At 46.6% G+C, this 25152-nt stretch overlaps 1 long non-coding RNA gene across 3 annotated transcripts in view; it reads left to right on the forward strand.

The window, feature by feature from the left end:
* LOC143366221 (uncharacterized) overlaps nt 1–25152 on the forward strand; it is a 153613-nt gene that overhangs the window by 85938 nt on the left and 42523 nt on the right. For 2 of the 3 annotated variants that reach the window (XR_013084690.1, XR_013084691.1), the window contains exon 3: nt 18687–18822. The exons of the other annotated variant lie outside the window; for it this stretch is intronic. This is a non-coding gene — a long non-coding RNA (uncharacterized LOC143366221). The remainder of the gene's footprint in view (nt 1–18686; nt 18823–25152) is intronic. 3 annotated transcript variants of the gene reach the window in all.

The following is a 25152-nucleotide window of genomic DNA, read 5'->3' on the forward strand; positions in this document are numbered from 1 at the left end:
CGGGGTTGGATAATTAGCACTCGGATGAGGGTACCGAATACGGAGGTCATTGGACGTTCAATTTATCGGGGCATTAATACTTCTCAAGTACCGAGTACCATCGTATTTAAGTTTTTGCGGCACATATTAAACCAAAGTTGGAGTAAAGATGACTTTTACAATCATACATTTCCACAAAAAGTGACGGAGGGTAATTGAACACTAATATAGATCATCCGGCCGTTCCTCTCACTTTGTTGTACACAAAATCTCAATCTACTTTCTCCTACGAAAATTCTCGATCAGCCCGCTGACTTATCCACCGTCCCGCCACTGTACTTACCCAGAAGGCGTTACTCTCCATCGCGTTTCAATCGACCGTCTCGCGTCTGAAAAGGAACAGGTCCGCGTGCATGTCTGGTATCTACAAATGGCAGAACAGTATCGTACGATCGATTCCCGTAGCGGTCGTGCATCGCCGATTCCCCGAAGAGCGCGCGACTCCGTCTCTCCCTCGCTTTCCAGGTGCATCCCGGCCGGGGAAAAATCCTGGACACAATGCCGGTGCTTCCCGGAAGGTAGGCAATGCCCGTAAGCATCGCATTAGAAAAATTGGCGGACATTGTTGTGACCGGTCATTCCGCTTCTAGGAATGCGTGTCTCGCAAATTGCCGACCTGTTGTCCCGTACTGTCTCTCCTCCGACTGTTTCTCTCCTACGAGGACAGGACTTCGTGGGACTCAATCGTGCTGCTTCCCCTTCGCGCGCAATTCCCCGCGAACGTTCCGCGCGGGACGAGTGTCGTTTCGGAGATTCACAGCTCACACTCCCCCTTGTCCGAACTTGAATATGAATATTATACGGCCGGTAAACGTTGCGTGATTTTTCACAGAAAGAAGAGAGTGCCTGACGCGTTCATTCGCCATTTCCACGAGGGAATCGATGAACCGTCGAGGAGCGTTGCCTCGCCGCGGCCGTACCCCGAGTCTCATTACTTCCCTAAGTAGCCGAGACCGCTGTGGCTATTAGATCTCGCGTGTATCTCTTCCGCGAAGCTAATAGACCGTTGGGGGCCGATTTCTGTCGGATTTCGCTGCCAATCAGCCAGCTACGGGCCGACGGCGTCAGCGGGTCGACGCGAACGTCGGTCGTCCCCGGGCATCACGCTCCTCGGCCGGCCCGATCGTAAATCGAGGAGAGACAAGAGTGTCGCGACCGTGCAGCGTCTTGCTCGTCAGCCAATCAGCTGGACGAGCAGCACCGATAAGCGATAAATCACGCGGCGTTCGTTCCAGCCGTTCCATCGTGGAACCACGCGTGTTCCCCAAGTGTTCTCCGCAATTAGTGTCAGCCCCCCTCCTGATCGATCGTTCCTCCGCGGATTCTTCGCGGCGGCGAGACACGACGCGGCCCTCCGTGCGACGGGGGACGCGTCGGCATCCTGACCCACGCCAACGCCGGGCCCCCTGACGACTCTGTTCCTCGAACTCTTTACGATCGCTCATTTCCACGGTCGCGGACACCTGCTCTGCCGCGAGCCGGCCGCCGAATCGGCCGATTCGGAAATTAACGCCGCGCAGCTGGGTCCTCCAGCGTTTTACGCCCGTTCGGACACAGGAGCGCGCTACCAGTGGTCTCTTAACCGTTCCCGTTACGTCCCGGGACTCGCGGCGAGACACCCTTCTCGGAACAAACCTCCTGCGGGTATTATTTACGGGGAAATCGCGCGTTCTTCTTAGCGGAGCTAGCAGACAGATTTGCATCCGTCGTTACGCGGCTTCTTCTTCCTTTCCTTGATCACTCTCCCAGTTCGCTCGTCCGCTTTATTGGCCCCCGTGGAAATAATTTAAACGCGAATGCCGATTGGGGGTATTTTATCGGCCGAGCGATGAATGTTAAAATCGGGGGTAATAAAAAGAAAGGACGCCGGAGATGGTTTATCGACGGGCCACTCGCGTTCTACCTTGTATCTACCGACAGATCCACGGTTAGATCGGTAGATCTGTACCTGGTTTCATTTCCGTGGCGGGAAACGGAACGATCGACGGGGCGCGTTTAAATCTGAACGGCGGCAATTACTCTCCGGCGTTGATATCGATCTAACGATACACGATGTTTTACACTTCCATACTTTCTTGTTCCCCTTACGTAACGAGTATGACATATGGGCCGTCCGTCGACGTACGCTCCCCGCTTGTTTCTATTTATTTATTACGGCCGGCACGGTAATAGAATCGTACCGTTCACCGAGGCACCGGTGTTGTAATACGAAACGAAAGGGATCGATCGCACCGGCGGCCGAATAATTAAGGGAGCCGATTCGATTGGGAAATCGATCGGCGCTGCCGGCAACGGCAGTCTTGAACGGAGCCGCGGCTAATCCCATATGTGGCAATTCACCAGGCCACGGGGCTCTATCTCCGATGCGACGGGTATCCATCATGATCTATCCATTACGCGCCATCCGTCACGAACCATCCGTCTTGATCTATCGCGAACCGATGCGATAGAATTAGAAACCATAAACTGGAACCACGTCCGGCCTCTGGTTCTAATCGTGGACCTGTCTTCGATAAAATATCGCCCGTATCCCAGCCAGGACGTATTATTGATTCAATGCCCGCTGTAAATCTTCCGGGCCCGGGGAGAAATTAAGTCGTCGTTTGACAAATCGTATCGATTCGTCGCGTCTTATTTCCAGGGCAAGAGGTCTGAAGTCGAAATCAATTACTGCCGAATCTCTGACGTTAATTCTCCACCTAGCGTCGCGCCCGGCTCAACGAATTGGGACGAGGTGAGCTTCGATTGATGACAATCGAGCGTTGTCTGATAAGCCGGGGTCGAAAAGGTTGCACTTGCGGGCTAAGATGTGTGGTTCTAGTAAATCTTTAGTGTCGGAACTTGAAAGTTGCAATTTCGGTGGTCGTTTCACTTTAAAGGAACGAGTAAAGGAAGTGCGAAGGAGACTTCGTCGAATACAGTGTACACCAAGGATCGAATTGAACTCTACCTACTTAACAGAGGCAAAAATATCGAGCGTCCTTTCGTCGGAATGGAATTCTAATGGATGTCAGGCTTCTTGCCTTCAGGCAGGTCAGCGCCGTAGCTTTCCATCGAAGACCGTCGTCCCTCTTCGCGGCAAAATAGCGAAGAGTGTCTCGCGAGCGAGCTGACAATCGTCGGGCATTCCCTTGCTCGACGAATGTTCGTGGAGCTATTCCAGGAACGTTTGGAAGACGTTCCATACTGTACCTATTGGGAACTGCGAACTGACGGAAATAAAATCCACGTCGCGACTCTGGCCTACCTGATCGATAATGCCGAACAATCCGAGCACCTCAGGTGAGAGACTACATTCCTCGATATAGGAACACACTTTAATAAACCGTCACTTTATACAACAAAACACAACAATTTAGATACAGTAGACTCCCGTATAACGCGTGTAAGAACTCGAATTATTATTATTATTATTATTAACGGGTATAATCCTTTAAATACATTATTGCAAAACATAAGAAAAAATAAGAAAAACTTACTAGGGTGAACTGCACTAATGCTGGCGCTGCACTAATCATTGACACTCCTGATTAAAAAATCAAGTATTAAGAAGTACAAGTTCAGAAAGTACTTTTTTACAATTTCTTATTTTTCTTTCGCTGCAACACTGCTAAGCCCAGTAGTTGAATTACACATTTTACATCTGGCAGCACCGCAAAGTGGGACAAAGTGCTGAGTTTTAGGCGTTTTCTTAAAATTTTGATAGGGAGTAGGTAAGTATATTTTGTCGCTTTATAACTAAATAATAGATTGAAATACAGACTTACTGAGTGCCGCAGATATTTAACAGTGAATGAAATAGTCTTTTTAAACACTTTAAACTTCGTTTTTAACTACATATGTTTTTCTATATAACCTCAAATTTTAGGGTGCAAATGATATAACGCGATTCTTCGTACAACGCCCAAATAATAAAACACAGGGATTACCAGATTTAAGAATTAAATCTGCTTTAGGATTAGAGTGTTTTCTTCGTCGTTACCGGCTTCTTATGCTTCATCGTCGCTTTGTTTCTTGACGCGGTCACTCCTAACACTTAGCCAACCGAGTGGGGAGATCTCCCCGCTCTGTATGCAATTTATTATTAAAATACTGTCTTATTTAATAAAGCATAGATAATAAAGGTTGACACAGGAATAATCATTTCAAACATGTTACTTTAGATTATGCGCGTTATACGAGAAAAATTCCGGTACAGCCGGATTTCCTAATACACGGGAGTCTACTGTAAATCGCTTAGAACGTTCTTGGTGATCCGTTTCATTTTCCAAGACTGCCAGTAGCTCAAGAACAATTTCGGTCGGTGAAGACCGAAGCCCGACCGTCTTCCAGCTTGCGATGCGAGCACGAGCAGGCCGTGAAGTTGTACACGGTACTGCGAACATTATCAGTAGCCCAGGTTCTAACAGAAAAAGCGAGTGGATCAAGATGGAAAGTTACATCCCGCGATAGGTATCAGCGACAAAAACGTAAACGCAGCGGAGAGTATAAAAGCTGGGCTGTCTAAGAGGAACAAATTAACCGTCGACGTGTTCCGCCCTTAAAACATTAAGCGAGGAAACAAGGTGGATCACGTATCGCATGCCATGGCTCTATGAAATCCGAAAATTCCCTTTATTTTTTCGCCCCGCGAGCGATGCACCCTTTTCTGCCGCGGGCGGAATATCTCGACGTATTACGAATTACGAAGGATGGCCAACTGGAGCTCCTCATGCCACTCCCACCGTATAATCAGGCTTCTTGGCCCGCCACTGCTGGAGATGGCTTGCGCTCTCTTTCTGCCTCTTCCTCCCCTTGCCCTCCTGCCGGCACCCTGTTTTTCTTTACGTCGTTTCCCTCCCTCCGTGGCGCACCGGTGCGCCTTCTCTGTGTACATCTTCACGCGCGCGGTAACCAATAATAGCGGTTTCGGTAATGAGCGGTTGCCTCGCATCTCCTGGCCCTCTGCCACGAAGATGCTTTTACGCCCCTGAACGGCACGGTGTGCCCCTCGGGGCTCGCCGCGCGCAATGCTGCCGGTCGCTCTGGATAATTTCCGGCTCCCGAAAGCGAAATCCGCTGACAGCGTGCATGGACGTTGCTAGCTTGCTTTCGCTGGCCGACGCTGGGATCGTTTCTCCTTTTTTTTTTTAAATACTATGGTCTTTGACAGAGTTGGGCATTAACTAAATAAAGAATTATTTACGCATCGAGTAACAGTTACATTAACGTTAGATTATTCATCGAATACAGTCGACCCGGTTTAACTTTATTCAACACATGGCGAATGATTTTTTTCAACTTTTGTTCGTTATTCGAAATTTATATTTAAATATAAACTTTCACCTATCAACTGTCTTTGATAATCACTTTGTCTGCGCACATGGAGGGTTCCCGTCTTTCGATCTATGTTCAGCTCTGCTTCGTAGAATATTAGTTGTTACTCAGTCCACATTCTAATATCCAGGAATATTCGATTTTTCCTTCGCACTCCCGTGAATAATTATTAAAGATCGCCGTTGGAACGAAACTAGCTGTGACTTGCTGCCTACTTTATGGCACAGCATAAACAAAGATTGGAAGACCCTATTTGCAAGATACACCAATAAATATCTGAAGAACCAACGAAAGCTTCCGCAACTTGAGGAACGTTAGAGCGACCGTAGGAAATAGCTATTTATCAGAAACATCTCTGAAAGCTGAGACGTGGAACCTGTAACGCGAGGCGTGTAAATGTTTGCGACACTCCTTTGGCCTAATCCTCCATACACACAGTCGCGTATCAAGATGAGCGTTGTTTGAAGGGAAAGAGACTCGGTGCTGGAGGAGATCCAGCGACGTGTCCGGGTTGGTTCGTGACCGGTCCCGAGGTTCATCGAGGACGGGCAGCCCCCTCGGAAGGAATATCGCGGGCGTATCACGATTCACGTATTATGGACGGAGTAATCCGATCCGGCCGGATTACCGGTGGAATCCACCGGTGGACGAGGTTTGACGTATGCGCGCCTGGTACAAGGGAAAAGTATCGTCCGCCTCCGCAGGGCCGGTATCGAATGCTCCGATGCGGCTGTCCGAAACACCTTACGGTTCTCGAATTACCGCCCCTCGGGTCACCTTAAGTATCCCCGAATCGAGCTCGCGGAATGTCAATAAAAACAGCGGGGTCGCCGCAAGAAATATTTCGGCGGGGATTGTAACGCAACCGGGCGTGTTTCGTCGGCCGGCGATCGTGGAAACGCGGCCAACAACCGCAGGATAATTGTGACCATCGTCCATTACCCTTCGTCGCTCCGTGACGCGCGGCGAGCAACGAAGATCATCCTACTCGAAGGATCGTGTCTGATTAATCGCGTGGGCGACAGCAATTTCGGGCAACGAAAGGATTTGTTGGGGGAGCTTGAATCCTAACTCGTAATTTTGTTTAATCGAGTTCTTCGGGGAGCAGCTTTACCGAGCAGGGGCAGATTTGGAGATTTGGCGCCTGTAGAGTGACATTGTATTAATATAACGGATAGTTCCGTGAATTATCATGAAATATTTTAAAGTAAATGAGTCGAGACATTTTTAAAATTAATTCAATATGACAACTCGCATATGAGTCAGGGTAAACCAACCAGTGAATTACCGAATTGTTATGGACCTTTGAGATTAATACTTGAATATATTTATGTATAACAACAAAACAACTGTTGAAATTGCATTTACATTCATTTTTCTTGAAATTTCTATGAAAATAATTACTTATTCTTATTGTAATTTAAAGAAAAAAATTATAAAATGCAAAACCTGTAGAGGTCCAGTAAATTGCCGTATATTTTTAATAAGAATTGTACTTATTAATGTTTGTTTGATACGCGTAACTAAATATATAGGATATTATAAGTGCAACTACACTCCATTTATAAACATATAATAATGTTTAAATTTATAATTGACATTTCTTTGCCTAATGGTCTAATTTGCTAGAAAAAAGTGACTTGTTTTTAAAGTTGTCTCAGCTTTATGCTCAACTTGCTGTATTAAGTAATTTCTTAGGGTCGTTTTAGCGAGGAGACAAGTTTACTACCTAGCAGTATTTAGTATTTACTAAGTAGAATATGTAATTTGTGAATGAATACGGATAACTGTGCACAGGCAACGCGCGTAAAATTAGCAATAGCTGCATAAACAGTTTTAGAACTGTCGAAGATAAACCCAAGTTTCCTAAGTGTTCGAATACGAGTAACATTGTTGTAACTGTTTCCCTTCCTCTTTAAATATCCATTTGGAATCCCGTGGATGGGCGAGGAATCGAAATGAATTTCGGTGCGTGTTGCAACGCGGTAAGTTGCGTTTAAATGCGGAAAGGCAATAAGGGGACGGTAATATTCGAATCGAACGATCTACCGGAGCCCGCGTCGGTTGTATGCTAATCTAATCCCGATAGAAGCCACGAAGTTACTATCGTCCTACGCTCCACGGTGGGTCATTGAATTCCGTGGTGTTTCTTCATTATCTCATTGAATACTAACAGCTTGACGGTGTTTCCTCATCGGCCGTTCTTCCGCCTCCTTTGCATACGCGCCATAAGACGATCGTGGATCGTAATAGCCTTCCCAGTATTTACTCGTTAATACACCGTGTGTGTATGCAAACGCGTGCCACACCCTGGAAAAATCGAGCGAAAGGTCAGGAACTGGCCCGGAACGATTATACGCCGCTTTTGTATCGCGATGCGACCTGGAAATCACGGAAACCGTGCATCTGCATACGCCTGTATCCGCAAGTAGGCACGAGAATCTGGTATAAATTACGAATCTCTTTTCTAAACAATTAATATCTTCGGACATATTAGATAAGTCGCAGAGATTTAGATTCTGTAAACTAACAAATTTATGGTAAGGAACGCATCAAAGATTTGTTCGATGACCGCGATAGAACCTTTCCAATATTTTTGGAGTAATCATTTGGATCAATTACCTTTACGATTTTCATGGAATAAGGGAGTGATAAATTAACCCTCCGTGGTCACACCTTGTAATCAGAAATTTGTCACATGAGATTCACTGCAACCCAGTGTCATTTTTGAATTACCATTTTCGTATTTTTGAATCCTTTAACTTTTGAGCGATAAGTGGACATTCGTAATATTCGTACAATTATGCTCCAAGTCTCTTTCAAGAAATGTAAATTTCGATATGTTGAAATTTGTATTTGAAAAAATAGTTGTGGATAAAAGCGATTTTTTTTATTAAAATTCGCCAGATTTTTAAATTTTATTATTAAGGTCTAAGAATTTATAGAAATATTGGCCGACATTCTGGGGTGCGATGCACCCTGTGTGACCGCGAAGGGTTAATATGCATTTCAGCTTTCGATTTATTTCTTTGTTAGGAACATATTAAAAATGGAGTAACAAGGAGCATATTAAGAATCAAAATAAATATTATTATTTTTAATAAAATCATCGTGGTTGCCCATCTTTCATTCTTCGCGGTCGCCTATCGCGGAAGAATGTGCCGTTGAAACACGTCGAATACATAAGAGTTTCGTACGTGTTCGTGTAATTCGTGACCGACCGTTACAAGGTCTCTCGATGGGCTCGCAACAACCATGGGCCGTTACAACTATGTAGAGAGAGGATGCACCGGCATTCGACCCGAGAGATGCACTTGGTTGCACGCGAGGGACGATAGTTTCTCAGGTGACTGTAGCTCCCGGGAACTCATTCATGCACGTCCGTGGCCACTACCGGCGGCTTTGCATGCACGTCAATGGGATGCCCAGCTCCCGATGCGATTTTCTGCCCTTACGTCGTTGCTTCGTGGAATCTACGGTTGCTCGAAAATCGCGCCAACAAGTACCGAGTGTACCACTTTCCCTGACTCAGGCCTCTAAAAGATTTCGTGTAAGTACTTCGATGCATCGCTGTGGAGTGGCGAAACTAAAGTGATATTGAAAGGTCACGAAAAGAATGAAACTAAAGTCCAATCTTCTTCATTGTAAATCGTATTTTTAACCCTTAACTGGTATCCTGGGGTCGCTCGTGACCCCAAGCACCCAAAGTTCGATATACAATTTTCGGTTGTCTAAGTTGGTAAACTGAATTTCTAATTAATTTTATAATAATAGTTAAACTTTACAAATTTCTGTGTCCTTTTTTATTTGGGGTCTGCCACGAGCCCAGTATACCAGTCACGTTTGCCAAAAACAGTATACCAGTTAAGGGTTAATACAGAGATCTTTTATATATTTCTCCGAGTCCAAGCAGACATCTACGTAAATAGTATAGGTAATGATTGACAAGCGCAACACGCAATTATCTACGTATTAAAATTTGCTGATTGTCCGCTATCGACTATCCGAAGCTAAATATTTGCTTGGACGTAACGCTCTGAATAGCCGCGGTCGCCTGGTCGGGCCCTCAATTAATTTCCTGTGCCTAACGATTCTCGCCCGTGTATCCGTACTATCGCTTACACGATCCTTAAGGCGTATACGCACGCTCGGCTGCTTAAGGAAACTTGCGCGTGCCTCGTTCTTCTTCCCCTTCAATTAATGTCCACTCATTCTCAATTAATCCGCACTGTCTGTATCGATTATTGCATACCACTTGTCGCTCCGCGGATCAGTTTTACTGTTAAGGCTCGGCCTAACGAAGCACCGTGTAAAAAACCTGAACTTGACGTACCAATACGTCCGGCCGAACGTATAGATTCCGATGTTTTCTTGCCTCGCCAGGCCTTGTTCGACGAAACGAGGAAGGGAAAACGATCCTATTCCCGGCTGGAAATTCGCGAAATTCAACGATCTTCCGAGTATAGGACTAAGAGAACGAGGCGCGCTCGTGTTTCACATGGAGACGCCATAAATTCGATCAGCGGAGATGAGCTTTCGTCGAGTTTACAAGTCCCCCTCCACCCTCTTGTAAACGACGCGGTACACTCGATTTAACCGCGATTACCAGCGATTACCGGCGATAGAAGATCTCGCTACCAGGTGCTGCCACTAGGTAGGTAGTGGAGCAAGGTGATAGGAAATTTTCATAGGCGGATGCGCTCGCGGCGCACGCGATAACTCAGGTTCCGTCACTTCGGGCTACGCAAACAGCAGGTGACTGATTCGACGAATCGTCCAGTCGTATTTTTACGAAGCCGCCCGGCGACCTGACGAGCGAAATAATTCATCCCTGAAAAGGTTAATCGCAGCGGGACTCGAGCTTCTTTCGCTTCCGGCGAGAGGGGGTCCGCGGAAGGGAACAGGAAAAAAAGGACGAGCGGCCGGCGAGGGCAGACGCAGCGGTGGAAGAAGAAGAAGAAGCAGGAGGAGGTGGAGGAGGTGGAGAAGGTGGAGCAAAGAGTTGGAAGTTTTCGGTATTTCGCTCACGCACGCTCGCACGCAAGCACGCACGCACGCACCCGCTCACGCAACAAGAACGTTTCGCAAAAGCCACGATCCTACGGCGGAACCGCTCTTATTCGGTATTAAACCTGCGCCGTGCGCTATCGTGCACGTCTCGACCCACTGCCTTTATTCCAGTCAGATAAACGCTTTCGATTAATCGCGAGATTCCGTTCTATCTAACCGGCCGTGTTATCCGCCGCGAAAGAATTCGCGCGATAAATCGTTGATATTTTTCTCGTGCACCCTACCTGTTGCATTCTGCGGCTGAGTTCTATGTACTACATAATTGCATGGGCGTGGGTGCACCGACACTGCGTGTTCGTGTATTAAGTCGTTAGCAGCGATCATTATCTTTCAGCTTCTTTCTTTTCGAATCGAACAGGAGTCAAGGTGGGTACCTGCGTAACGATTCTTTCCAACGGCGGGAGCAGGTGTTGAATATTCGTAACTGATTAGATCCCCGAGAAACTAGAATCCGAGGATAAAAACAAATACTGGAGCCATATAAAGTATATATATTTTTATCGCGAAACGTAAGAGGGAGTGCATCGCGGAGGCGGTGGAATCGACGGAGCAAAGCCGAGATGTTGAGAAGAAAAGTAGGTACGCTTGGTACCATAAAGTAGCATTATGATCGGGGTAACAGGCGGTATCGAAAGTCGCGATGCTGGGCAAATTAGCGGTAGATAACGGAACGGGGTAATTTAGATTACGAGCGCCGCGAGTACGAGCAATTAAACATAAAATACCGGCGCTCGCTGGAATTTCTAACTAATAAGAGACGATAAGAGCTGGACCTGCTGGATCGTACATCAGATCGAACCCACGCACCGCCGGGGCAATTTCATTTGCAACGCGCGGCACGTACGCGCAGATTATCGCAGAATGTTCCGCGCGGCATCGCGGGCCGCGGCTCTCTCTTTCTCCACGCGGCATTTCGTCGGGGATATCGTTCCGCGCGATGTGAGATCGCCGGGGTACACAGGTGCTTCACCTGTTGCGTCTCATCTAATTCGAAAATTGAAATCGCAACGTCGATGTTGCGCCACGGCGGACACTCCGGCGGCTCTATCGCGGTATCTTCCTCAGGGATGCAGGTACTTTGAGATTTAGTTGCGTGGACTATAGTCTGTACGATTCTCTGTGAGAGAAGATCTGTCGATTAAGGGGGAAGCCCTATTTAGGACGCTAGGAATAAGGTGATGCTTGGGAATTTTTTCCTAAGAAACTGTCGAGCGGATCTTTTCCAAACTTTCAGGGTATTTTAGTTGACATTCAAACAATAAGAATTAATTTTTTCGTTACAAAGTGATCGGTAGAAATGGAGATATAGGAACACGTTCGTTAGGACTCGCACGCCGGAGTTGCAAATTTACGATTGTAATGGTGGCCCAAATTCTTCCATGAAATAAAACAACCAAGGTTTTTCTTATTTCTGGTATAATTACATTGTCGATGGACCTATAACTTTGATAAATAAATTGAATTGAACAAGTCTTTTTTCATAAATAGTACGAAATAGCTTGGAGCAGAATCGTAATTTTTTTCTTTCAAGTCCCACCAATTTGCCAACTTTTAACTTTTTTCCCGTGTGTTAGGTTCATCGACAATGTAATTGTACTAGAAATAAGAAAATCCTTGGTTTTTTTATTTCAGGGAAGAATTGGGGCCACCATTACAATCGCAAATTTGCAACTCCGGCGCGCGAGTCCTAACGAACGTGTTCATATATCTCCCTTTCTACCGAACACTTGGTAACGAAAAAATTAATTTTTATTGTTGGAATGTGAACTAAAATACCCTGAAAGTTTGGAAAAGATCCGCTCGACAGTTTCTCAGAAAAAAATTCCCAAGAATCACCTTATTCCTAGCGTCGTAAACAGGGCTCTCCCCTTAAGCGAGAACAGAATTTAAATGACGATTTATATTATCAGAATGTACTTTGTTACGAGTCTCTTCAGTTGGGTCTTTTGGCTGTGGAAGATGTAAAGTAATTATTCAGCGTACGCGACTGATGGAGTGTGTCTTTTTAATCCATCCCTAAGAGATGTCGAGCGTGCACGTCGAAGGTAAACGCGAAGCAGCGGCCTGCGAGGCGAGCAAAGGTGAGAGCATCTGTGGCATCTGAGGCAATCGCCGCGCGATAAGGGGAGCTTAATGGACTCGTCAGCCGTATCGGACTTATTTTCATATTTCAAAATTCTAATTAGATTTAAGGACGGACGTTGATACGATGGGATGCAAATATCCGAACGTTAAGATTGCCTTCAATGTATATACCGTGATAACTTACTTTCGGTTTATCAGGAGCCGTCCAATAAACATAATTCAGCGAACTCGTTAACATAAATAACGAGCTGGAACCTAATTACTCGGGGCTGATCCCTTATGAATAAACAGAATTCCGCGCCGCGATTTGAGCTCCCCGTTGTGGAACGAGCATGTTTCCTCACCGCGAAGCGGCCACTGCGCCCGTAACGATACGCGATCGATTTAAAGAGCAAAAGATCCAATAACGAATCTCCGCGAGGCCAGGGGGCGCTTCATTGAAAATTAGAGCCAGCCAGTGGGGAGGTGGAGGGAAGCAGGAGGGGTGCGGAATGAATACACCGGATCCGCCGATCCGCGGGATTAATCAGAGAGAGATTCTCGATAAACGAGTCCGGGGATCAGGCTCCCGCGTAGATCCGCGACGGCCGCGGTGCTATTCGCACCGAAAGAAACGCTGCTCGCGATGCGGCTTTAAGGGTACGGAACACGCTCGGTAGTCTCTCACCTGTTGCGGTGCCCATCGGACCGCAGGTGAGGCCGTGGGTGGGAGTGCTCCAGGTAAGAGGCTGCAGTTTGATACAGAGGAAGATACCCGTCTCCCCGACCCCACCGTAACGCTGGCCCGGACAGAAGGAACGGGTGGAACAGAGAAAGGGAGCAAGAAGAGGGCTCACTTTTACCCAGCGCAGAGGGGAAGAGAAGGGCGCACAGGCTGCCAGGCTGGCTGGCACGCTACGTGAGCGGCATGCACGCACATCCTCTCCTCTCCTTCATCCGCCCAGCTTCTTCTTTGCTCCTCTTCTCTTCGAGTCCTTCCTCCTTCCATCCATCGGCTCGCCCGTGCTCTCTCCACTCCCGCGCCACGCCGCCTCGTCTTCGTCCTTTTTCTACCCATACCCGCGATACGGTGGTTTCGGTGGCGGAGGGAAAAGGAAAGCCGTCGGGGGATCGAAGGAGAGTAATTAATTGCCGGGAGGTTAATACGGAACGTTATCTCGATTGACCCGAACGAAACGGAGCGCACCGAGCGTAGGAGGATCCGCGGCGATCAACCTCGGCTGGCCGAGGTTTTCGAGGGCTCGCGGGAACTTCCGGGCCGGGTTGCGCGCTGCACACGTGCAACGAACTGGGGGGTAAACAATTGGCGGGGGTTAATTCCTCGGGGATATCGCGATCGACCTTGCCGAGCTCGTGGGTGGACCCGCGGACGTGACCCCTGCGGCGAGTCTCCGTTCGGAGTTTTAAATAATTTGGTAGCCGCAGAAGTGATCGGGCCTGGCGGACGATTAAGGATTCCCAGGCCGGTCGACAATGGCCGTGTACGCGAAATGAAATTCAAGGGAATTAATAACCGGCGCGCACGTAGGTACCCATGCTGGAATTTATTAGTAGCCGCGGTCGTTGCTCGGTGTTCGAGCTCGAGATTACTAATAATAAAACTGCTAATGATATACTCACTGCGAGACAACCGGTACTTGTAGTCGGTCAAAGTACCACCGAACTTATAAACGGCGCCGATCTATAACCATAAATAATACCTAAGGCCGGGGCTCGGTGTGTTCGTGCGATCACTGAAATAAATTGCGAGGCTGCGTTCGCGCTCTCGCGATCGCACGCGTGTATCCGCGCCACCTGCACCTACGCCCCGGCGATACTTTAGAGTCGACCGTTCCTTCCTCTTCTCTTTTTCACAGCCCCTACCCCCTTTTCCCCCCCGAGGCGTTGGCCCCGTGGTCGCGAGACCGAGCACGGGGCGCAGTAGATAAATCGAAATAAGGTATATACGGTCACGAGATGCGATACGTAGCGGGTACTCGCGGCCGCGCGATGCTGCTGCCCGCGATTTAGCCCTGTCCAGTGACACTAAAAATGTCGCGCTTCCTCGTGCCCCCGATGCTCCCTGCGCGCACCACTAAGCGAGCTGTAGTACTTTGTAAGCCGATATTACGCGGTGCACGAAATGTCACTTGATCCTCCTGTACATTGTGTATTTCAAAATTGCGAGGTTTAGTAGTACGGCACTATGGGCTTCAGAAGGGGGTTGTCTGATTTATAACTCCTCGGTGGAGATACTTCATCATCACTCGAAAGATAAACGAATGCTTGTTTCGTTACCACTAGGTACGTTATGTCGGAACCACCAGAAATTTGTTTAATTACATTTCGTCAAACTGCACTGCCCCTAGGATCACTGCGGGCAGACAAACCAAGAGAAGCTCGCGTACGCGCGCTTGCCGCTAATTACGCAATCTGTTTGATCTCGCGACGATAGAGTATTGTAGTATTATAAAAAACTTCAGAAAAGTAAAAAAATTACGCCAAGTACATGAAATCAAATAAATCACGAAAAATACAAGATAATATTAATTATAAAATAAAAAAAGATGTGAAATCAAAATGAGCTGCACGTACATAAAGGTAATGATAAATACAAATAAATATTTTAATACGAATAAACTTTTTATTCAAGATACTTGGCGCTGCGATACAGAAAAAATGTTAATTGTCCTCGTATTAATAATTTACAATAACTCCCTTACAACCTAAAATACATAAACATATACATATACATATTAGAAACGCAGTCAGATTTATTCTACATATATTTAATTCTAATGTCATACGTAGCATGTGTGCACGCACACATACACACATTCATGAATTTTTTTAAGTAGTTCATAATACTGTGTAAAGATAGTAAAAAACAGGAAATCTTCATCAAGCCGTTGACTTGTAAAAAAATCCACAAAATGTACACATTTCCCGAGGGTTCAAACAGGTATACTCCCTTAAGGGGACTAGGCAGTCGAAAAATCGATTTCGTATGGCATTTTCCGAAAGTACTATCTTTTCTGAATAAAATGCCACTTGGTTTACAGTAAAAGTCGCTAAAAACGTCAAGCGGCAACCTATAGCGTCGCCTTTACCCAGAATCTTTAAACGCTTTTTTCTCGAATATTTTTTTCTCTTCATTTTTTCCTAACTGCAAACGAATTGAGGTTCAGATCGACTTGGGAAAAATTACAGGATGTGTAAAACGTGTGCCATTTCGGGGCAAACCTCTTATAGGGTCCGTAAAAATTCGAGATTTTCATACAAAATTAAGAAGTCACCAAATCTTTTTAACCCAGAGCACCATTGTTTGTGCGCTACAAAAATCCGGTGACTTCTTAATTTTTTTTATCATTTTTTTATCACCGTTCTAAAAACAGCTTCCGGGAAATCAGTTGTAATTGTGCAATAACTAAATATTTCTATACCAAAACATAATGTAATAACCAGTTAAAGTGTTCCTCATCTGAATAAAAAAACTGTTACATAAAAATATGCATGTACTTTCTGAAATAAATTCCCAAAGAATCGATTCTCTTTCTACCTCCTGACGGTAGCTAACCCCTTAAGACTTCTAAACACGTCTTAAGAATTCTACAGACTTCTAGGGGCGTCTACAGACGTCTAAATTCTTTTTTTTTTTACACATCCACCGCGAGGATGCGCGGGTCAATCGATAGAAATCACGAAGCAGGGCGGTACGTCACGGGAGCGAGTACTTAAACATCCGCGGTGGTAGAGTTCAGTGACGGGTGGCGCGAGAAGAGAAACTCGGTGACCGCGAAACGCGCTCCCGTGCTTGCCGCTGGTTAATTAAAGTTTCATCGAATATATAGCGCGATCGATTCGTAATCGTAAATAACTGGGCGGGGAGGGGCGCGCGTATGCGCGTCCTAACTAATTACAAGGAGCGGGCGCAAATCGTCGCGCGACGCCGACACCTGCGGCCGCATCTGCGCCCCGAGGGTGCCCTACCTCGTTCCTTTTAGAGGCCACGGGGACCGGCGTGACCGACAAAGTAGATAAATCGACGGAGACGACGGGCGAGTGGACGATAAGTCGTCCTGCAGGCGCCGAGACGCTCCTAGCGTACGTCGTCGTCCTTGCCGCTCGTAACACGCCGCGCTGTCGCGCCGGTCCCCGCTCGCGCATTAAATGCTATACTTATGCTCCAGCGAGCGTGCCCCGCGGCGCTGGCACCCCACCGCCGCTGCGAATTAATTCGAGCGGCCGCGTCGATGTAATTAATAATTAGTCGAATGCTTAATTAGTAAGGGAGCATTCCGGCCAATTAGGCGGTGCGCCGCGAGATGAAGATGTGACTGTCCCCCGGCTGCGCCCCGCTGGGAAAGAAGATCGTGCCACTCTCTCTCTGTGCGCCGTGGACGTTCGTCCGGTGTCCTTTCTGCCTTTCCACCTGTTGGATCCTCCGACGTTTCGTGGCGTGTAATTGCTGCCTCTTAATTGCACTCTCGTGGAAGCCGGGATCCACCGAAGGCTCGATCCCTCCGCTGCATCGCGGCCGCGCCGCTGGAATACCGGAAGATGTGGTGAACGTCTTTTCGTTGGGATTTCTTCGGTCCTTACAGGCGAGGTTGGCAGATGCGACGGCGAGAGCGTAGGCGTCATAAGTATGCGGAAAGGGGTCAAAAGTCTCATTTTTTCATTTAACAGCAACATATATATATATATATATATATATATATATATATAACAGTAACAGATTTTGCCACAAAACAAAATAGATTCGCTGACACTACACTGGACGCATTGTGCTATTTAAAAATAAATTTTAAAACCAAAAGGTAATATTTCGCTTTGTTAAAATTTTGTTTTAAGTAAATAAATTTACCAATTATATTTAATATCAATTTTTCCATTTACACAAGTTTTGTATAAATTACACAGGAACAATCATTTAGTTAAAGTTGTCTTGTGTTTTTGATAAATATTATCAACATTATTCCAAAAATATAATTTTGGCAATATTTTTTTCAATTTCTCGAGAATTCTCGAGAAATATGATCCCATTTCTGATTTCGCGGGAGAAACAACTACACTACTCTGAACAGTCTGAACACTGAACCGTCAAATGTTCGACTGAATCACGGAGGGGTCGCGAATAAAGGCGCAATGAAAATTTCGCCGATTGCGTTGAACATGAATCAATCATGCACGAATAATAGCCGGCAAGGATGGAAGAAAAGTTGTCGGTGGCAGATTTATCGCCTCGCAGATCACTGTCGTTGTAACTGCCATCGTCTATGCGCGACAGGCGAACGGGTGCCAGCAGTTTGTTGCGAAGCGGGTATCGTAGACGTAGGTAGCCTCGGCGAGAATGGAGTAGCCGGCGTAAGTTACGGTTTAATGCGGCGTATGCTAATCCAGATTGATAAAATGGCAGCCAGCCGATCGTAAATCCCCCGCGAGTGGACCCTCGCCTCGCGATTGGCCCACGACGCCTCTTGCGAAAGCCTTGAAAGCCTTCGTATCTCACCCTGCCGCGTAATCGAAGAAAGCGCCGATAGCGGGGGAACTCGAGGAGCGTTTAAGGAGAAGATAATTCGAGTAATGGCCGCGATACCTATTCCGTTGAAATATCACAACCGTGACGTCGTCGATGCCAGACACTCCGCCGATGGACGTCAATCATCGGCGCGAAAATTCGCTCGGGACTGGTTTCGGGTGAGACTACCGAATGCGAATCGGGAACTCGCGTGGGCTGGCTTTCCTCGGTTGGGCGACTTGTGGCCATTGGAGCGACGATGGTTTATCGAGCGGTTTGCAGGCGCGAAGATTGATACGGGGGGAAGTGAATAAAGTATTGTGAAACGTGTTCATTAAAATTCCTAATAAGTTACTGCCGATGTGTACCTCGGATTCCTTTCAACGGCTTCGAATCTTTCCGCTTTGGATTGTTTGAGGTATTGTCGCGTGGGCTTGGTAGAAACAAACGGCACGGGTAGAGCTACGAATCACGCGGGGCCAGCTAAAGGTTAAGTCTGTGATAATTTAAAGTGCGTCTTAGAATCAGACACGGAAATCGAATAGTCGAACGACGAGTGACTCGCGCATCGAGCAAGATTCCGCTAACGAGTAAACACATTTCCCCCCGTGGTCCGTATCGGTAATTGCCGAAGGAAGGGAGATCGGGCGCGTTGAAAACAAGTGTTTCGTTTCAGCGTATCCTCGAGGGACGCGCGCGAGGGTTACTGCACCGCGAGGGAAACCAGGACCGGACGTTGGTAGCCGAAGAGTAGCCCCTCTGGTAGCAGCGGAGTGGTAGCCCAAGGCTACTAGAAGATTGCCGGCAGACAGGTGGGTGAGGCGAAGGATGGCTGAGGTAAAAGGTAGAGAGGATGGGTGTTGTGTGTACCCCTCCGCCGCCGCCCTTCTCCTTCCTTCCACCTCTTCTTTGTCCTCGTCTTCTTCATCATCATCATCATCATCTTCCTCCTCCTCCTCCGCCGCCTCTCCCTTCCTCCTCTTCTTCTTCTTCTGCTGCGCCGTTGCCTCTCCTTTCGGGGCTCCTTTTCTCGGGGCCCACTTAGCCGCACGCGAGCCTTCGAGTGCTCGGATAGAAGCCCTGCGTCCCCCCGCGGTCTCCTCCCGCCTACCACCTCTCCTCGTGCTCGCCTTTTTCTTCTCCTCTGGTACTCGACTTCCAGCGCCCTGGGGGCGCGAGAAAGCTGAGAGGCAAAATGTGGAGGTGGAGAGGAAGGACTGTGATGAACGAGAGAAACGCCAAGCCTCGGGTGAGAGAAGCTGGTGGTAGCGACGGGGAGGTACGAGGAGGTGGCATTAACCATGGATTTATTCGGGCGGGAAGCCCCGAAATTGCCCGATTACAGTATTACACGCGGCGCGCATAGAAAGAAAGAGAGGCACGCACGCGGTCAAACAGCGTGCAAGAACGGTCCGAGGGAGCGGTGGCTGGGGGAAGAGAAATGGACGGTATGGGAGAAAGGGGATGAGATAGAACGATGGAGGAGGGGCGTGGAGGTGAGCAGTGGCGAGGCCCCAGTTGTAAAACCGACGTTGCGAGACGTAGGCGATGCACCGAGCGAGCAATCGACCGACTCCTCGGCCCCGGCAACGGAGAACCGGGGCCGTTCCTCTTTTGAGGGTGGCAATTTGCGGTAATATCGCCAACGACGAGGTAGCGCCCGTAATGGGGCCCCAGGGCCCCCACCGATGGAACGTGTAACTCGGCCCTCGCTTGCCCCGCGGCACTTGGCTCTTCTTTTCCCGAGGGAACCTGCTTTTCGATGACAACCGATCACGATCGTATCGTTTCGAGCGGTAACCGACTCGACTCGATTCGATTCGACTTGACTCGGCTCGGCTCGTCTTCCTCGCTGCCATTCTCTGTCGCGTGATTGCCGCGAAGTAAGAAAAGACCAGCGAGTCTCGCTCGCTTCCAAGTTCGTAGAAGCTCAGAATTTCAGAAAGACAGTACAGAAGCTGCGTTAACGAAACCGACTATCGAGTCTATCTTCCCCGGGACTGAATCGTTTATTCCTGGCTCGTCATTAAGGGAGTGTCCTGCTTTACAAAGTCCAAAAATATGATTTTTTTCGCGAATTTTTTTGAAAGAGAAAGGAACAATTGATCTTCGTAAACTTTTAGGTGTATTTAAACATATATTCGAGGAGTACAAAAAAAATTTTTTCTCGTAAAATTATAAAATATAGCAGATTCATCAGCCGATTCTCGGAGCGCTTTGCCACTGCACTCTCCAATTGGCGGGAAGGATTCTGGTTGTAATTCTTGTCTGAAATGAAAAACTCAAAATGGTTTTTAATGCTCATATATTTTTCTTCTGGGTGAACTAAGAAAAAGCAGAAAAAAACGCGAAATTATAATTTTTTTTATTTTGATAAGAAGAATGTCTATTTTTTAAAAACAACATTTGACTTTAACGTGCTATAAAAATTATTTAAAAAGAATTTTTTAACAATCTTTTAAGTTCACATAGAAAAGAATTTAATACTGAAGAGCGTAAGCTTTGGTTTAATTCAATAGGCCGCATAGCTTTTTTGCTATCAGGCCCGCCAATCTTAAAGAATCGTAAAAATGAAAACTGGAGAAATCGCGCTGTAAAGTTTTCGGTAGGAGAAAATATTAATTATTGGTTACTTACACCAGTGATCTGCTAATCAGCTATTCTTACGCCGTATAATAGCCCTTCCGCCTGTTAAAAAAACTCATTTCGTTGCATTTGCTCAATCCTACGAGCCGTACGAGCCTCCTTGCTGCTGTATGTTTAGCGTTTGTCTTCCCGCGCGAGTCGCTGCGCGTCAATGGTATCGGCGAACGTTTTGCACTGCTGGCCAATACTCAAATGCAACAACTGCATTGCAATTAAAACTGCTGAATAACCTTCAATGAATATGCCTGCAGCCATGCCTAAACATCGTTCCAGAAGCTCGTAATTTGAAAAGTCTTCATACATCGAACGGATGTGTTTTTCGATATTTCTAAGTAATGATCGACGAATGGGGACGCGTCAAAGGGTGAAGCACGCGCTCGTTTCCAGCCGAGCGTTCGCACATGTGCCTGCCGCTTACCTGCTCTCGGTTCTGTATCTTCAAAAATACTTCGAATTGGCCGCTATAACTTTGCGAATACATTCTTGGATAATTTATCTATCGATTTAGGCAATAAAAAAAATCAATTTTTTGGACCTTATAAAGCAGGACACTCCCTTAAGCTTCCATGGGTGAGCGGGCCGTCGACAGGGTCATGATTCATTGTCTAAATAAGAAGCAGCGGCGGCGAGGAATTTTCATGTGTAGCGCACGGCCCCGCAGTCGACCGTTCGAATAATCGCCACGCTTCGGAGAGCGCAAACAGTCGGCGGCAATTATCAGGCTTCTCTGCGCGGCGCTCTAATCGGTCGTTTGCCGTGGCACGAGGAAAGGAATCGTTTGTTCTGCATCACGGACTCCTGGAAGTCTCAACCTGTTCAGGTGAGACGGTATCGCGGCTGGCATAGCCTTGCCCTGAGCTATACACGGTATATAAACTCTCGTTCGAACGGGTTCTTCCCCTCGGTTACGGCTCTTCATCGGCCGGGAGAAGTCTTACTCCGCGCCTGACCCGGACTATCCGCATCGAGAATCGCGCATCCTCCGCCTCATCAGCCTTCACCTTCATTCATGGTCCCCGTTCCTTGCGCGCCTTGCCCCCGTACGTCTTCCTCCGCGTCATGATTTATACCTCGCCGAGTCGAAACGCAACGTTCCCCACCTTTTTTTCTTTCATCTTCCTACTTTCGTCTCGCTGCAGGTGAGATTTCTTTCATTCGATTACGCGCGGCACGCTCTTTTTTCTTTCCTTCAGTCGTTACGTATGAAATGCTCGTTCGCAGATGGCTCTGTAGAAACGCGCGGTGAGAACCTTGTGCTTGGCTGCCGGTGGCTCAAAGGAAGTCTCAAAGGCGAACGATCGCGATAGTGCCACAATTTGGCAAGAAGAATGCGCTATGCGATATTAGGTCGGTGCAAAAGTTCGTTGGCTTACGGTTAACTAATGTTAGGTGTGCGAAAATGTCTTATTTTACTGCACCTACTTGTTCTACTACCAGAAAAATAGCAAACGCTTGGACACACCCGAGGTATATTTTTACTTGTAATACACATAGGTCACCCTGTGTAATTGACCACTAATTGCAATGCGAAATATAAATAGCGATGAGTAGTCACACCTCCTCCAATTTACCTCAAACACCCTCAGGGAAATAACTTAGCAAACTGTTCCTGCGCTCCGTCGCCTCTAATTGGTCGAAGGACTTCAGACTTCAGATTAATTAAATACCGTTGCATGCCAATCAAGTAGAACTATGTAACACTGTCTCAATAACGACCCATTCAATTTGGCGACTTCATTTAATCTCGTCGAACTTGGAGCACCTCGATGACCGATTATAAAAACGGAAGGTGCGACTCCTTAACGCTCGAGTGGCCCGTAAGAAGCGAGGAAACGAGGGCTGATGTAATTGGCAATAAATATTAGCGAGCGTTGTGTCGCGACGCTTCTTGTCCCACCGGCCGATGAATAATGCCGCGACGGATTACGATTACACCGATCGGCAAGAAAACGTTGCCCCCCGTGGCCATCTTTCACCAGGTGTTTAGTTATCGTACGCCTGTATAGGCGCCTATTGAATTCCCTGTCCGTCCTGTCGTTTTCACTTCTTGCCTTGCCTAACATCGCTGCTCTCCTTTCGACGTATTTATCTTCCTGGCTCGGGGCTTTAATTGCCATTGCACGAGCGGTGTCCCGCGGCTACCAACAGGTGAATCTCTGCTCTATCGAGCGGGAAACGCGTCCACTTCTTACCCGTTCAGTCTGGCTTCCTCCTCGCGAGAAGACAGGGGCTCCTGCGTCGAACAAATAACGCCGATCGCTTCTTTTCCCCAGTAGCCTTTTAGCGCGTTCCATCGCGATCGAGGCGGCATTCAGCCTGGGTATAAAGCGCAAGGCGTCTCAAGTTTAAAGGCGAGGAAAAGTGACGATCGGATTTTCTTGTTCGAAGAAGTGGGGCGATTCGCGAGGAGGTAAGTGTAGAAGAAAAGGGAAACAATTTCGAGGCCAAGGACACTTGGAGGAGCATTCCTGGGTGACGAAAGGTATCCTTAGGATATTGGTGGCCCGTGCTGGTCAGGGGCCCCGTGAAACCCCATACCACACGGAAGACCCGCCGGCGAAACATCTTGCTGAAGACATTACTTATGGCAGTAATCGGGCTCTCGGCCACTAAGAGGTGATAAATTCAACGGGTTACATCTGACTGGTCTCGCGTGAACGTACGGCAAGCAATGGGTAACTTATGGGTGGATTCTCTGACGAATTATTCGATTGACCTCTTCCTTGTGTCTCGGCGGTGCTCCTCGCCGCTTCGACCCTGGCCTTCTACCTGTGCGTGCTTCGCGTTTTGCAGAGGTGATGTTACTCGAGTGTACCTATTCTTGTCGCAGTTGAAGTCAACGCGACGCGTCTCTTTCGTCTACTCTGATAAGTAGGTGAGTTTGGAGGTTTCTTGGATTTATGTGAACTTGAAAAATTTGTTTTATAGAGATTATAAAAATATATTATCGCACACGTATCAGTCGCCTCAAAAGTTCATGTTATGTGATTCCATAACAGAGTTCACGGGTATTGAATCATTACCCAATGGATTTTGAGATGAGGTCGAAATTCTTAATTGCAAAATATTTCTCAGGAGTTGAAAACAGTTATGATATCGGTTTCGGTTTTCGAAATTGTTATAAGAACCGAAATAATTTTGAAACACTTACGATCGAAAAAGGTTCTGGCCTATATTGGTTTCGGTTCCGGTTCTACTATATTTTATCGGTTCCATAAGGGTTATATATTGGTTATACAGTAAGCTCTGGCTATGGGCTGGCGCACTACGACTGATATTAATTTAACACTTACTTTAAAGTATTGCTAATACTAGCAGCAATAATTTTCCTAATATGTACACAATTACTACTAATATTAATTATGAAGATTATTAACTATTTATTTTTTTTAACAGAACACAATGTCTCGTGGACGAAAATGTCAATTGTTGGGAAATATAATTGTTTTTATATTAAATTCGAAATGCTCGCCACTGGCTCAGGAATATAAGTGACTCTGGCCCATTGGTCTTAAACCTCCCGACCCAAAGAATCGATCTTCGCGTTTGTTTCTAAGATCCTTCATCGCTGAGCCTCTCTATTTAATATCGGGAGTCTCCCTTTTCAATCAGGCTAGCATAAAGTAAATTCATTCGTTTGCATCTTAAGGGGACCTTCCGATCTAGAGCCCCCAAAATAGGTGATCTTTAGGAATTAATTAAAGGAAAACTACTATATATAATTTAATGGGACTTTTTGCATTGTATTAAGAATGTCTTAAGCTACAGACATATGTTTTTTTGTTTTATAATTAATCATTGCAGGCGGTACTGGGGAGTCGTTACAGTCAAGGTGTAAAAAAATTGATCTAAATCGGTGGGACCTGTATCTCCAAAAGTTATTATCCGATTCGATAGAAACTTCTCTTATTTTGAAGAATATACTGCTGGTTATGGGGAAAACCAGAAAAATTACAGAAATGACCTTTTTTAGAGATCAACAATACTTGAAGTTTGAAATCACTTTTTCCCTATAGTTTTCATCCTTTCAGCGCCTTAGAAAATTATAAATTTTCAATTTTTTGTAATTTGTTCTGGTATCCCCCGTAGCCAGAAGTATATTCTTCAAAATAAAAAAGTTTCAGTCGAATCGGATAATAACTTTCGGAGATACAGGTCCTACCGTTTTGAGAACACTGTTTCGAGAAAAACGTGTTTAAAGTTTTACCTGGGCGCCGAGTGGCCGGTTGTTGCCCATGCATTTGCCGCTACTCAAATGCCTATAACTTCGGGAATTTCACGAATTCCAAACCCTTTAAACACGTATTCCTAAAAGGTTAAACATTCGAAAAATGAAATAAAAAAAATCGATTTTTAGACCGGAACCTCCCCTTAATCAAAATTCAGACAATTAGACTTGTGCGTCTCTACAGTTCTTATAAAAATCAAGACGTGCCTCTGCTAATGGATTACTCACACCAAAGTCATAATTGGCAAATTACTAGAAATTGCCCTTC

This window comes from Andrena cerasifolii, chromosome 1 (genome assembly GCF_050908995.1).
Source record: "Andrena cerasifolii isolate SP2316 chromosome 1, iyAndCera1_principal, whole genome shotgun sequence".
Taxonomy (NCBI): Eukaryota; Metazoa; Arthropoda; class Insecta; order Hymenoptera; family Andrenidae; genus Andrena; species Andrena cerasifolii.